This window comes from Oncorhynchus kisutch, unplaced genomic scaffold, assembly GCF_002021735.2.
Source record: "Oncorhynchus kisutch isolate 150728-3 unplaced genomic scaffold, Okis_V2 scaffold1380, whole genome shotgun sequence".
Taxonomy (NCBI): domain Eukaryota; kingdom Metazoa; phylum Chordata; class Actinopteri; order Salmoniformes; family Salmonidae; genus Oncorhynchus; species Oncorhynchus kisutch.
This window is the reverse complement of record NW_022263325.1, coordinates 29767-43746: the sequence shown is the minus strand read 5'-3', so window position 1 is coordinate 43746 and position 13980 is coordinate 29767. Positions and strand designations below refer to the sequence as shown.

The 13980-nt window shown below is 43.1% G+C and overlaps 8 non-coding genes across 8 annotated transcripts; all 8 read right to left on the bottom strand.

The window, feature by feature from the left end:
- Nucleotides 1–6537: 6537 nt before the first annotated feature.
- On the bottom strand, nucleotides 6538–6610 carry trnaf-gaa (transfer RNA phenylalanine (anticodon GAA)). Its single transcript has one exon. It is a non-coding gene; the product is annotated as a tRNA-Phe (tRNA).
- A 601-nt stretch (nucleotides 6611–7211) lies between these two features.
- trnaf-gaa (transfer RNA phenylalanine (anticodon GAA)) lies at nucleotides 7212–7284 on the bottom strand. The gene has a single exon. It is a non-coding gene; the product is annotated as a tRNA-Phe (tRNA).
- A 601-nt stretch (nucleotides 7285–7885) lies between these two features.
- On the bottom strand, nucleotides 7886–7958 carry trnaf-gaa (transfer RNA phenylalanine (anticodon GAA)). Its single transcript has one exon. It is a non-coding gene; the product is annotated as a tRNA-Phe (tRNA).
- A 1030-nt stretch (nucleotides 7959–8988) lies between these two features.
- On the bottom strand, nucleotides 8989–9061 carry trnaf-gaa (transfer RNA phenylalanine (anticodon GAA)). The gene has a single exon. It is a non-coding gene; the product is annotated as a tRNA-Phe (tRNA).
- A 601-nt stretch (nucleotides 9062–9662) lies between these two features.
- trnaf-gaa (transfer RNA phenylalanine (anticodon GAA)) lies at nucleotides 9663–9735 on the bottom strand. The gene has a single exon. It is a non-coding gene; the product is annotated as a tRNA-Phe (tRNA).
- A 1030-nt stretch (nucleotides 9736–10765) lies between these two features.
- trnaf-gaa (transfer RNA phenylalanine (anticodon GAA)) lies at nucleotides 10766–10838 on the bottom strand. Its single transcript has one exon. It is a non-coding gene; the product is annotated as a tRNA-Phe (tRNA).
- A 601-nt stretch (nucleotides 10839–11439) lies between these two features.
- On the bottom strand, nucleotides 11440–11512 carry trnaf-gaa (transfer RNA phenylalanine (anticodon GAA)). The gene has a single exon. It is a non-coding gene; the product is annotated as a tRNA-Phe (tRNA).
- A 1030-nt stretch (nucleotides 11513–12542) lies between these two features.
- On the bottom strand, nucleotides 12543–12615 carry trnaf-gaa (transfer RNA phenylalanine (anticodon GAA)). The gene has a single exon. It is a non-coding gene; the product is annotated as a tRNA-Phe (tRNA).
- Between the last annotated feature and the right edge of the window lie 1365 nt (nucleotides 12616–13980).

Here is a 13980-nt window from a genome sequence, read left to right as displayed (position 1 = left end):
ACCGATGTCAAAATGTCAGATATAAAAGCAAGACATTACTTTCTTTCAGAAGAGCAGCGTAGCACACACCATTGAGGCCCACAGACAAAGCTGTTGATAGTTTCCTTGAAGCCAGAGCATAAAGAAAGAACACATACAGATGCCAAAATCAGGGATCGAATCAGGGACCTTTAGATCTTCAGTCTAACGCTCTCCCAACTGAGCTATTTCGGCAATTCACTCAACTTGATTCTGTAGCACCCTTGACAATTCACATGCATGTGATTGATAATTTTGACACTCAAAATGTACATAATTGCCAGTATGGGGATCGAACCCATAACCTTGGCATTATTTGCACCACACTCTAACCAACTGAGCTAACCTTCCACTAGTTATTGGGTGCAATTGTTGATATGCACCGAACCTCTGCAAGTGCTGGCGCCTAAACTAACAAATCAACAAACAGCATAGACTGACAAGACTGGACCCTCTTGGTTGCTTCTTGAGGAAATTCCAAACGGCTGGGGAATTAGCTCAAATTCTTTCCATCCCTGAGGTAGTTGGATCGATGCCTGCATTCTCCAAAAGCACATTATTTTATGGATCCAAGAAAACTCCAGTTCACACTTCATGCAGCCTTGTCTTACGACAACCTACTGTCATGTAACAATGACAAGCAACTTTCCTGTAACACTGATGTCAAAATGTCAGATGAAAAAGCAAGACATTACTTACTTTAAGAGGAGCAGCGTAGCACACACCATTGAGGCCCACAAACAAAGCTGTGGATAGTTTCCTTGAAGCCAAAGCATAAAGAAAGAACACATACAGATGCCGAAACAGGGACCTTTAGATCTTCAGTCTAACGCTCTCCCAACTGAGCTATTTCAGCAATTCACTCAACTTAATTCTGTGGCACCCTTGACAATTCACATGCATGTGACTCATAATTTTGACACTCAAAATGTACATAATTGCCAGTATGGGGATCGAACCCATAACCTTGGCATTATTTGCACCACACTCTAACCAACTGAGCTAACCTTCCAGTAGATATTGGGTGCAATTGTTGATTTGCACCGAACCTCTGCAAGTGCTGGCGCCTAAACTAACAAATCAACCAACAGCATAGACTGACAAGACTGGACCCTCTTGGTTGCTTCTTGAGGAAATTCCAAAGGGCTGGGGAATTAGCTCAAATTCTTTGCATCCCTGAGGTAGTTGGATCGATGCCTGCATTCTCCAAAAGCACATTATTTTATGGATCCAAGAAAACTCCAGTTCACACTTCATGCAGCCTTGTCTTACGACAACCTACTGTCATGTAAACAATGACATGAAACTGTCATGTAAAAATGACAAGCAACTCTCACGTAACACTGATGTCACATGACAGAGCAAGACATTACTTACTTTCAGAGAGCAGCGTATCACACACTCTAACCAACTGAGCTAACCGTCCGCTGGCTACAGAGCACAATTGTTGAGATGAGCCTCTGCAAGTGCTGGAGCGCAAACTAACAAGTCCACCAACAGCATAGCCTGACAAGACTGGACACTCTTGGTTGCTCCTTGTGGCAATTTCAAACAGCTGGGAAATTTGATCAATTGGTATTGTTTTTGCTTAGCATGCTATAGGTAGTGGGATCGATTCCCGCATTCCCCCAAAACAATTTTTTTTGTGGGTCCAAGAAAGCTCCAGTTCACACTTCATGCAGCCTTGTCTTACGACAACCTACTGTCATGTAACAATGACAAGCAACTTTCCTGTAACACCGATGTCAAAATGTCAGATATAAAAGCAAGACATTACTTTCTATCAGAAGAGCAGCGTAGCACACACCATTGAGGCCCACAGACAAAGCTGTGGATAGTTTCCTTGAAGCCAGAGCATAAAGAAAGAACACATACAGATGCCGAAACCAGGGATCAAACCAGGGACCTTTAGATCTTCAGTCTAACGCTCTCCCAACTGAGCTATTTCGGCAATTCACTCAACTTAATTCTGTGGCACCCTTGACAATTCACATGCATGTGACTCATAATTTTGACACTCAAAATGTACATAATTGCCAGTATGGGGATCGAACCCATAACCTTGGCATTATTTGCACCACACTCTAACCAACTGAGCTAACCTTCCACTAGTTATTGGGTGCAATTGTTGATATGCACCGAACCTCTGCAAGTGCTGGCACCTAAACTAACAAATCAACCAACAGCATAGACTGACAAGACTGGACCCTCTTGGTTGCTTCTTGAGGAAATTCCAAACGGCTGGGGAATTAGCTCAAATTCTTTGCATCCCTGAGGTAGTTGGATCGATGCCTGCATTCTCCAAAAGCACATTATTTTATGGATCCAAGAAAACTCCAGTTCACACTTCATGCAGCCTTGTCTTACGACAACCTACTGTCATGTAACAATGACAAGCAACTTTCCTGTAACACTGATGTCAAAATGTCAGATGAAAAAGCAAGACATTACTTACTTTAAGAGGAGCAGTGTAGCACACACCATTGAGGCCGACAAACAAAGCTGTGGATAGTTTCCTTGAAGCCAAAGCATAAAGAAAGAACACATACAGATGCCGAAACCAGAGATCGAACCAGGGACCTTTAGATCTTCAGTCTAACGCTCTCCCAACTGAGCTATTTCAGCAATTCACTCAACTTAATTCTGTGGCACCCTTGACAATTCACATGCATGTGACTCATAATTTTGACACTCAAAATGTACATAATTGCCAGTATGGGGATCGAACCCATAACCTTGGCATTATTTGCACCACACTCTAACCAACTGAGCTAACCTTCCACTAGATATTGGGTGCAATTGTTGATATGCACCGAACCTCTGCAAGTGCTGGCGCCTAAACTAACAAATCAACCAACAGCATAGATTGACAAGACTGGACCCTCTTGGTTGCTTCTTGAGGAAATTCCAAACGGCTGGGGAATTAGCTCAAATTCTTTGCATCCCTGAGGTAGTTGGATCGATGCCCGCATTCTCCAAAAGCACATTATTTTATGGATCCAAGAAAACTCCAGTTCACACTTCATGCAGCCTTGTCTTACGACAACCTACTGTCATGTAAACAATGACATGAAACTGTCATGTAAAAATGACAAGCAACTCTCATGTAACACTGATGTCACAATGTCAGATGACAGAGCAAGACATTACTTACTTTCAGAGAGCAGCGTATCACACACTCTAACCAACTGAGCTAACCGTCCGCTGGCTACAGAGCACAATTGTTGAGATGAGCCTCTGCAAGTGCTGGAGCGCAAACTAACAAGTCCACCAACAGCATAGCCTGACAAGACTGGACACTCTTGGTTGCTCCTTGTGGCAATTTCAAACAGCTGGGAAATTTGATCAATAGGTATTGTTTTTGCTTAGCATGCTATAGGTAGTGGGATCGATTCCCGCATTCCCCCAAAACAATTTTTTTTGTGGGTCCAAGAAAGCTCCAGTTCACACTTCATGCAGCCTTGTCTTACGACAACCTACTGTCATGTAACAATGACAAGCAACTTTCCTGTAACACCGATGTCAAAATGTCAGATATAAAAGCAAGACATTACTTTCTATCAGAAGAGCAGCGTAGCACACACCATTGAGGCCCACAGACAAAGCTGTGGATAGTTTCCTTGAAGCCAGAGCATAAAGAAAGAACACATACAGATGCCGAAACCAGGGAACAAACCAGGGACCTTTAGATCTTCAGTCTAACGCTCTCCCAACTGAGCTATTTCGGCAATTCACTCAACTTAATTCTGTGGCACCCTTGACAATTCACATGCATGTGACTCATAATTTTGACACTCAAAATGTACATAATTGCCAGTATGGGGATCGAACCCATAACCTTGGCATTATTTGCACCACACTCTAACCAACTGAGCTAACCTTCCACTAGATATTGGGTGCAATTGTTGATATGCACCGAACCTCTGCAAGTGCTGGCGCCTAAACTAACAAATCAACCAACAGCATAGACTGACAAGACTGGACCCTCTTGGTTGCTTCTTGAGGAAATTCCAAACGGCTGGGGAATTAGCTCAAATTCTTTGCATCCCTGAGGTAGTTGGATCGATGCCTGCATTCTCCAAAAGCACATTATTTTATGGATCCAAGAAAACTCCAGTTGACACTTCATGCAGCCTTGTCTTACGACAACCTACTGTCACGTAAACAATGACATGAAACTGTCATGTAAAAATGACAAGCAACTCTCATGTAACACTGATGTCACATGACAGAGCAAGACATTACTTACTTTCAGAGAGCAGCGTATCACACACTCTAACCAACTGAACTAACCGTCCGCTGGCTACAGAGCACAATTGTTGAGATGAGCCTCTGCAAGTGCTGGAGCGCAAACTAACAAGTCCACCAACAGCATAGCCTGACAAGACTGGACACTCTTGGTTGCTCCGTGTGGCAATTTCAAACAGCTGGGAAATTTGATCAATTGGTATTGTTTTTGCTTAGCATGCTATAGGTAGTGGGATCGATTCCCGCATTCCCCCAAAACAATTTTTTTTGTGGGTCCAAGAAAGCTCCAGTTCACACTTCATGCAGCCTTGTCTTACGACAACCTACTGTCATGTAACAATGACAAGCAACTTTCCTGTAACACCGATGTCAAAATGTCAGATATAAAAGCAAGACATTACTTTCTATCAGAAGAGCAGCGTAGCACACACCATTGAGGCCCACAGACAAAGCTGTGGATAGTTTCCTTGAAGCCAGAGCATAAAGAAAGAACACATACAGATGCCGAAACCAGGGATCAAACCAGGGACCTTTAGATCTTCAGTCTAACGCTCTCCCAACTGAGCTATTTTGGCAATTCACTCAACTTAATTCTGTGGCACCCTTGACAATTCACATGCATGTGACTCATAATTTTGACACTCAAAATGTACATAATTGCCAGTATGGGGATCGAACCCATAACCTTGGCATTATTTGCACCACACTCTAACCAACTGAGCTAACCTTCCACTAGATATTGGGTGCAATTGTTGATATGCACCGAACCTCTGCAAGTGCTGGCGCCTAAACTAACAAATCAACCAACAGCATAGACTGACAAGACTGGACCCTCTTGGTTGCTTCTTGAGGAAATTCCAAACGGCTGGGGAATTAGCTCAAATTCTTTGCATCCCTGAGGTAGTTGGATCGATGCCTGCATTCTCCAAAAGCACATTATTTTATGGATCCAAGAAAACTCCAGTTGACACTTCATGCAGCCTTGTCTTACGACAACCTACTGTCACGTAAACAATGACATGAAACTGTCATGTAAAAATGACAAGCAACTCTCATGTAACACTGATGTCACATGACAGAGCAAGACATTACTTACTTTCAGAGAGCAGCGTATCACACACTCTAACCAACTGAACTAACCGTCCGCTGGCTACAGAGCACAATTGTTGAGATGAGCCTCTGCAAGTGCTGGAGCGCAAACTAACAAGTCCACCAACAGCATAGCCTGACAAGACTGGACACTCTTGGTTGCTCCTTGTGGCAATTTCAAACAGCTGGGAAATTTGATCAATTGGTATTGTTTTTGCTTAGCATGCTATAGGTAGTGGGATCGATTCCCGCATTCCCCCAAAACAATTTTTTTTGTGGGTCCAAGAAAGCTCCAGTTCACACTTCATGCAGCCTTGTCTTACGACAACCTACTGTCATGTAACAATGACAAGCAACTTTCCTGTAACACCGATGTCAAAATGTCAGATATAAAAGCAAGACATTACTTTCTATCAGAAGAGCAGCGTAGCACACACCATTGAGGCCCACAGACAAAGCTGTGGATAGTTTCCTTGAAGCCAGAGCATAAAGAAAGAACACATACAGATGCCGAAACCAGGGATCAAACCAGGGACCTTTAGATCTTCAGTCTAACGCTCTCCCAACTGAGCTATTTCGGCAATTCACTCAACTTAATTCTGTGGCACCCTTGACAATTCACATGCATGTGACTCATAATTTTGACACTCAAAATGTACATAATTGCCAGTATGGGGATCGAACCCATAACCTTGGCATTATTTGCACCATACTCTAACCAACTGAGCTAACCTTCCACTAGTTATTGGGTGCAATTGTTGATATGCACCGAACCTCTGCAAGTGCTGGTGCCTAAACTAACAAATCAACCAACAGCATAGACTGACAAGACTGGACCCTCTTGGTTGCTTCTTGAGGAAATTCCAAACGGCTGGGGAATTAGCTCAAATTCTTTGCATCCCTGAGGTAGTTGGATCGATGCCTGCATTCTCCAAAAGCACATTATTTTATGGATCCAAGAAAACTCCAGTTCACACTTCATGCAGCCTTGTCTTACGACAACCTACTGTCATGTAACAATGACAAGCAACTTTCCTGTAACACTGATGTCAAAATGTCAGATGAAAAAGCAAGACATTACTTACTTTAAGAGGAGCAGCGTAGCACACACCATTGAGGCCCACAAACAAAGCTGTGGATAGTTTCCTTGAAGCCAAAGCATAAAGAAAGAACACATACAGATGCCGAAACCAGGGATCGAACCAGGGACCTTTAGATCTTCAGTCTAACGCTCTCCCAACTGAGCTATTTCGGCAATTCACTCAACTTAATTCTGTGGCACCCTTGACAATTCACATGCATGTGACTCATAATTTTGACAGTCAAAATGTACATAATTACCAGTATGGGGATCAAACCCATAACATTGGCATTATTTGCACCACACTCTAACCAACTGAGCTAACCTTCCACTAGATATTGGGTGCAATTGTTGATATGCACCGAACCTCTGCAAGTGCTGGCGACTAAACTAACAAATCAACCAACAGCATAGACTGACAAGACTGGACCCTCTTGGTTGCTTCTTGAGGAAACTCCAAACGGCTGGGGAATTAGCTCAAATTCTTTGCATCCCTGAGGTAGTTGGATCGATGCCTGCATTCTCCAAAAGCACATTATTTTATGGATCCAAGAAAACTCCAGTTCACACTTCATGCAGCCTTGTCTTACGACAACCTACTGTCATGTAACAATGACAAGCAACTTTCCTGTAACACTGATGTCAAAATGTCAGATGAAAAAGCAAGACATTACTTACTTTAAGAGGAGCAGCGTAGCACACACCATTGAGGCCCACAAACAAAGCTGTGGATAGTTTCCTTGAAGCCAAAGCACAAAGAAAGAACACATACAGATGCCGAAACCAGGGATTGAACCAGGGACCTTTAGATCTTCAGTCTAACGCTCTCCCAACTGAGCTATTTCGGCAATTCACTCAACTTAATTCTGTGGCACCCTTGACAATTCACATGCATGTGACTCATAATTTTGACACTCAAAATGTACATAATTGACAGTATGGGGATCGAACCCATAACCTTGGCATTATTTGCACCACACTCTAACCAACTGAGCTAACCTTCCACTAGATATTGGGTGCAATTGTTGATATGCACCGAACCTCTGCAAGTGCTGGCGCCTAAACTAACAAATCAACCAACAGCATAGACTGACAAGACTGGACCCTCTTGGTTGCTTCTTGAGGAAATTCCAAACGGCTGGGGAATTAGCTCAAATTCTTTGCATCCCTGAGGTAGTTGGATCGATGCCTGCATTCTCCAAAAGCACATTATTTTATGGATCCAAGAAAACTCCAGTTCACACTTCATGCAGCCTTGTCTTACGACAACCTACTGTCATGTAACAATGACAAGCAACTTTCCTGTAACACTGATGTCAAAATGTCAGATGAAAAAGCAAGACATTACTTACTTTAAGAGGAGCAGCGTAGCACACACCATTGAGGCCCACAAACAAAGCTGTGGATAGTTTCCTTGAAGCCAAAGCATAAAGAAAGAACACATACAGATGCCGAAACCAGGGATCGAACCAGGGACCTTTAGATCTTCAGTCTAACGCTCTCCCAACTGAGCTATTTCGGCAATTCACTCAACTTAATTCTGTGGCACCCTTGACAATTCACATGCATGTGACTCATAATTTTGACACTCAAAATGTACATAATTGACACTATGGGGATCGAACCCATAACCTTGGCATTATTTGCACCACACTCTAACCAACTGAGCTAACCTTCCACTAGATATTGGGTGCAATTGTTGATATGCACCGAACCTCTGCAAGTGCTGGCGCCTAAACTAACAAATCAACCAACAGCATAGACTGACAAGACTGGACCCTCTTGGTTGCTTCTTGAGGAAATTCCAAACGGCTGGGGAATTAGCTCAATTTCTTTGCATCCCTGAGGTAGTTGGATCGATGCCTGCATTCTCCAAAAGCACATTATTTTATGGATCCAAGAAAACTCCAGTTCACACTTCATGCAGCCTTGTCTTACGACAACCTACTGTCATGTAAACAATGACATGAAACTGTCATGTAAAAATGACAAGCAACTCTCATGTAACACTGATGTCACAATGTCAGATGACAGAGCAAGACATTACTTACTTTCAGAGAGCAGCGTATCACACACTCTAACCAACTGAGCTAACCGTCCGCTGGCTACAGAGCACAATTGTTGAGATGAGCCTCTGCAAGTGCTGGAGCGCAAACTAACAAGTCCACCAACAGCATAGCCTGACAAGACTGGACACTCTTGGTTGCTCCTTGTGGCAATTTCAAACAGCTGGGAAATTTGATCAATTGGTATTGTTTTTGCTTAGCATGCTGTAGGTAGTGGGATCGATTCCCGCATTCCCCCAAAACAATTTTTTTTGTGGGTCCAAGAAAGCTCCAGTTCACACTTCATGCAGCCTTGTCTTACGACAACCTACTGTCATGTAACAATGACAAGCAACTTTCCTGTAACACTGATGTCAAAATTTCAGATATAAAAGCAAGAGATTACTTTCTTTCAGAAGATCAGCGTAGCACACACCATTGAGGCCCACAAACAAAGCTGTGGATAGTTTCCTTGAAGCCAGAGCATAAAGAAAGAACACATACAGATGCCGAAACCAGGGATCGAACCAGGGACCTTTAGATCTTCAGTCTAACGCTCTCCCAACTGAGCTATTTCGGCAATTCCCTCAACTTAATTCTGCGGCACCCTTGACAATTCACATGCATGTGACTCATAATTTTGACACTCAAAATGTACATAATTGACAGTATGGGGATCGAACCCATAACCTTGGCATTATTTGCACCACACTCTAACCAACTGAGCTAACCTTCCACTAGATATTGGGTGCAATTGTTGATATGCACCGAACCTCTGCAAGTGCTGGCGCCTAAACTAACAAATCAACCAACAGCATAGACTGACAAGACTGGACCCTCTTGGTTGCTTCTTGAGGAAATTCCAAACGGCTGGGGAATTAGCTCAAATTCTTTGCATCCCTGAGGTAGTTGGATCGATGCCTGCATTCTCCAAAAGCACATTATTTTATGGATCCAAGAAAACTCCAGTTCACACTTCATGCAGCCTTGTCTTACGACAACCTACTGTCATGTAACAATGACAAGCAACTTTCCTGTAACACTGATGTCAAAATGTCAGATGAAAAAGCAAGACATTACTTACTTTAAGAGGAGCAGCGTAGCACACACCATTGAGGCCCACAAACAAAGCTGTGGATAGTTTCCTTGAAGCCAAAGCATAAAGAAAGAACACATACAGATGCCGAAACCAGGGATCGAACCAGGGACCTTTAGATCTTCAGTCTAACGCTCTCCCAACTGAGCTATTTCGGCAATTCACTCAACTTAATTCTGTGGCACCCTTGACAATTCACATGCATGTGACTCATAATTTTGACACTCAAAATGTACATAATTGACACTATGGGGATCGAACCCATAACCTTGGCATTATTTGCACCACACTCTAACCAACTGAGCTAACCTTCCACTAGATATTGGGTGCAATTGTTGATATGCACCGAACCTCTGCAAGTGCTGGCGCCTAAACTAACAAATCAACCAACAGCATAGACTGACAAGACTGGACCCTCTTGGTTGCTTCTTGAGGAAATTCCAAACGGCTGGGGAATTAGCTCAATTTCTTTGCATCCCTGAGGTAGTTGGATCGATGCCTGCATTCTCCAAAAGCACATTATTTTATGGATCCAAGAAAACTCCAGTTCACACTTCATGCAGCCTTGTCTTACGACAACCTACTGTCATGTAAACAATGACATGAAACTGTCATGTAAAAATGACAAGCAACTCTCATGTAACACTGATGTCACAATGTCAGATGACAGAGCAAGACATTACTTACTTTCAGAGAGCAGCGTATCACACACTCTAACCAACTGAGCTAACCGTCCGCTGCCTACAGAGCACAATTGTTGAGATGAGCCTCTGCAAGTGCTGGAGCGCAAACTAACAAGTCCACCAACAGCATAGCCTGACAAGACTGGACACTCTTGGTTGCTCCTTGTGGCAATTTCAAACAGCTGGGAAATTTGATCAATTGGTATTGTTTTTGCTTAGCATGCTGTAGGTAGTGGGATCGATTCCCGCATTCCCCCAAAACAATTTTTTTTGTGGGTCCAAGAAAGCTCCAGTTCACACTTCATGCAGCCTTGTCTTACGACAACCTACTGTCATGTAACAATGACAAGCAACTTTCCTGTAACACTGATGTCAAAATTTCAGATATAAAAGCAAGAGATTACTTTCTTTCAGAAGATCAGCGTAGCACACACCATTGAGGCCCACAAACAAAGCTGTGGATAGTTTCCTTGAAGCCAGAGCATAAAGAAAGAACACATACAGATGCCGAAACCAGGGATCGAACCAGGGACCTTTAGATCTTCAGTCTAACGCTCTCCCAACTGAGCTATTTCGGCAATTCCCTCAACTTAATTCTGCGGCACCCTTGACAATTCACATGCATGTGACTCATAATTTTGACACTCAAAATGTACATAATTGCCAGTATGGGGATCGAACCCATAACCTTGGCATTATTTGCACCACACTCTAACCAACTGAGCTTACCTTCCACTAGATATTGGGTGCAATTGTTGATATGCACCGAACCTCTGCAAGTGCTAGCGCCTAAACTAACAAATCAACCAACAGCATAGACTGACAAGACTGGACCCTCTTGGTTGCTTCTTGAGGAAATTCCAAACGGCTGGGGAATTAGCTCAAATTCTTTGCATCCCTGAGGTAGTTGGATCGATGCCTGCATTCTCCAAAAGCACATTATTTTATGGATCCAAGAAAACTCCAGTTCACACTTCATGCAGCCTTGTCTTACGACAACCTACTGTCATGTAACAATGACAAGCAACTTTCCTGTAACACCGATGTCAAAATGTCAGATATAAAAGCAAGACATTACTTTCTTTCAGAAGAGCAGCGTAGCACACACCATTGAGGCCCACAGACAAAGCTGTGGATAGTTTCCTTGAAGCCAGAGCATAAAGAAAGAACACATACAGATGCCGAAACCAGGGATCGAACCAGGGACCTTTAGATCTTCAGTCTAACGCTCTCCCAACTGAGCTATTTCAGCAATTCACTCAACTTGATTCTGTAGCACCCTTGACAATTCACATGCATGTGATTCATAATTTTGACACTCAATATGTACATAATTGCCAGTATGGGGATCGAACCCATAACCGTGGCATTATTTGCACCACACTCTAACCAACTGAGCTAACCTTCCACTAGTTATTGGGTGCAATTGTTGATATGCACCGAACCTCTGCAAGTGCTGGCGCCTAAACTAACAAATCAACCAACAGCATAGACTGACAAGACTGGACCCTCTTGGTTGCTTCTTGAGGAAATTCCAAACGGCTGGGGAATTAGCTCAATTTCTTTGCATCCCTGAGGTAGTTGGATCGATGCCTGCATTCTCCAAAAGCACATTATTTTATGGATCCAAGAAAACTCCAGTTCACACTTCATGCAGCCTTGTCTTACGACAACCTACTGTCATGTAAACAATGACATGAAACTGTCATGTAAAAATGACAAGCAACTCTCATGTAACACTGATGTCACAATGTCAGATGACAGAGCAAGACATTACTTACTTTCAGAGAGCAGCGTATCACACACTCTAACCAACTGAGCTAACCGTCCGCTGGCTACAGAGCACAATTGTTGAGATGAGCCTCTGCAAGTGCTGGAGCGCAAACTAACAAGTCCACCAACAGCATAGCCTGACAAGACTGGACACTCTTGGTTGCTCCTTGTGGCAATTTCAAACAGCTGGGAAATTTGATCAATTGGTATTGTTTTTGCTTAGCATGCTATAGGTAGTGGGATCGATTCCCGCATTCCCCCAAAACAATTTTTTTTGTGGGTCCAAGAAAGCTCCAGTTCACACTTCATGCAGCCTTGTCTTACGACAACCTACTGTCATGTAACAATGACAAGCAACTTTCCTGTAACACCGATGTCAAAATGTCAGATATAAAAGCAAGACATTACTTTCTTTCAGAAGAGCAGCGTAGCACACACCATTGAGGCCCACAGACAAAGCTGTGGATAGTTTCCTTGAAGCCAGAGCATAAAGAAAGAACACATACAGATGCCGAAACCAGGGATCGAACCAGGGACCTTTAGATCTTCAGTCTAACGCTCTCCCAACTGAGCTATTTCAGCAATTCACTCAAATTGATTCTGTAGCACCCTTGACAATTCACATGCATGTGATTCATAATTTTGACACTCAAAATGTACATAATTGCCAGTATGGGGATCGAACCCTTAACCTTGGCATTATTTGCACCACACTCTAACCAACTGAGCTAACCTTCCACTAGTATTGGGTGCAATTGTTGATATGCACCGAACCTCTGCAAGTGCTGGCGCCTAAACTAACAAATCAACCAACAGCATAGACTGATAAGACTGGACCCTCTTGGTTGCTTCTTGAGGAAATTCCAAACGGCTGGGGAATTAGCTCAAATTCTTTGCATCCCTGAGGTAGTTGGATCGATGCCTGCATTCTCCAAAAGCACATTATTTTATGGATCCAAGAAAACTCCAGTTCACACTTCATGCAGCCTTGTCTTACGACAACCTACTGTCATGTAACAATGACAAGCAACTTTCCTGTAACACTGATGTCAAAATGTCAGATGAAAAAGCAAGACATTACTTACTTTAAGAGGAGCAGCGTAGCACACACCATTGAGGCCCATAAACAAAGCTGTGGATAGTTTCCTTGAAGCCAAAGCACAAAGAAAGAACACATACAGATGCCGAAACCAGGGATCGAATCAGGGACCTTTAGATCTTCAGTCTAACGCTCTCCCAACTGAGCTATTTCGGCAATTCACTCAACTTAATTCTGTGGCACCCTTGACAATTCACATGCATGTGACTCATAATTTTGACACTCAAAATGTACATAATTGCCAGAATGGGGATCGAACCCATAACCTTGGCATTATTTGCACCACACTCTAACCAACTGAGCTAACCTTCCACTAGATATTGGGTGCAATTGTTGATATGCACCGAACCTCTGCAAGTGCTGGCGCCTAAACTAACAAATCAACCAACAGCATAGACTGACAAGACTGGACCCTCTTGGTTGCTTCTTGAGGAAATTCCAAACGGCTGGGGAATTAGCTCAAATTCTTTGCATCCCTGAGGTAGTTGGATCGATGCCTGCATTCTCCAAAAGCACATTATTTTATGGATCCAAGAAAACTCCAGTTCACACTTCATGCAGCCTTGTCTTACGACAACCTACTGTCATGTAACAATGACAAGCAACTTTCCTGTAACACTGATGTCAAAATGTCAGATGAAAAAGCAAGAGATTACTTACTTTAAGAGGAGCAGCGTAGCACACACCATTGAGGCCCACAAACAAAGCTGTGGATAGTTTCCTTGAAGCCAAAGCATAAAGAAAGAACACATACAGATGCCGAACCCAGGGATCGAACCAGGGACCTTTAGATCTTCAGTCTAACGCTCTCCCAACTGAGCTATTTCGGCAATTCACTCAACTTAATT